Raw genomic sequence first — 1574 nt, forward strand, 5'->3', positions numbered from 1 at the left:
TGCATACCCAATTAAAGCTAATAGAGGCCAATTATGATGTTAAATAGGACACATAAACAAATAAAAACACGATATCGAGTAAGAGACAATGAAACCGATAAAATAAAGATGAGGAAACAGATACAAATACGACAACGAGAAAAAAATACAAAGACGATAACGAAACAGATAAAAAAAAAACGTCAAAAAAAACATTAAAAAAAAAAAAACAGAGAAACAAATAACACAATGAACACAAAATAAACATGGCAATGAAACGAATATAAATACGATAAAGAAATAATTATATAAACGATAAAGAAACACGATAACACAAGATAGATCAAAGAAAATGATTAGAAAACTGAAAATTAAATAGATGTAAAGAAACGACAACAAAGCAAAACGAAAGATGATAAACAGGAGAAAACATAACTAAAAGAAAATGATAACGAAACAAATAGAAAGAAAACAATGAAGGAAAATATAAACATGATAATGAAACGAATATAAAAAAACGGTTTTTAATCCAATATAAAAGCTTTCACGAAACTTATGTATAAAATGGATAACAAAAACAACATAAAAACGGTAATTCGACTTAAATATATATAAAAACGAAATTAATACAAAAAAAAAACGAAATTAATATAAAAAAACAAATTAATATAAAAAAGAAATTAATATAAACAAAACGAAATTGATATAAAAAAACGAAATTTAAACAAATGTAAATACAATCACAAAATGACGAAACAAAGTTCAAAATTAATGTAAAAAACGAAATAAAAAACGAAAACGAAACAAATACAAACACAACTGCAAAATAAACAAAAAAACGAAATTGAAATAAAAGAACAAACAAAACAAAAAAACTAAAAAATATAATTACAGTTAACAAATACAAAAAATGACAACGAAATTTTTAAAAAACGAAAATATTATGACAACGCAAAGATCATAAAAAAATAAATAGATAAATAAAACATTAAAGCAGAGACAAAGAAAACAAAACGTTAACGAAACCAAAATAAACATGGTAATGAAAAGAATATAAAAACGATAAAGATAAAAAAAAAAAAAAATAAAAAAATAACGATTAAAAAAACACGAAAACACAAGAAAGAAAATATAAAATTATTAGAAATCTGATAACGAAACAGATGTAAAGAAACGAAAACAAAGCAAAACGAAAGATGATAAACAGGGGAATAACGCAACTAAAAGAAAACGATAACGAAACAAATAGAAAGAAAACGACGATGAAAAATATAAACATGGTAATGAAACGAATATAAAAACAACAAAAATAAATAAAATAAAAAAACACGATAACACAACAAAGACAAAAGGAAATAAATACAAAAAAAAGCAAAAAAAAAAAACGATAACGAAACAGAAGTCAAGAAACAAAACCGAAAAACGAAGAGAGAAATGTGGTAAGAGACGACCGTGTCTTATAGTGACCCGTATTGTGCTATGGTGACTATGCCTTTCAGTACTCAATCACAGTGACCTCCTTTGACAGAAAGCGATCGGGTGGTAAACGTAGTTATTCCCCAGATAACGTTATTAGCTTTCCCTTGTCATGTATG

This window comes from Penaeus monodon, chromosome 25 (genome assembly GCF_015228065.2).
Source record: "Penaeus monodon isolate SGIC_2016 chromosome 25, NSTDA_Pmon_1, whole genome shotgun sequence".
NCBI classification, from domain to species: domain Eukaryota; kingdom Metazoa; phylum Arthropoda; class Malacostraca; order Decapoda; family Penaeidae; genus Penaeus; species Penaeus monodon.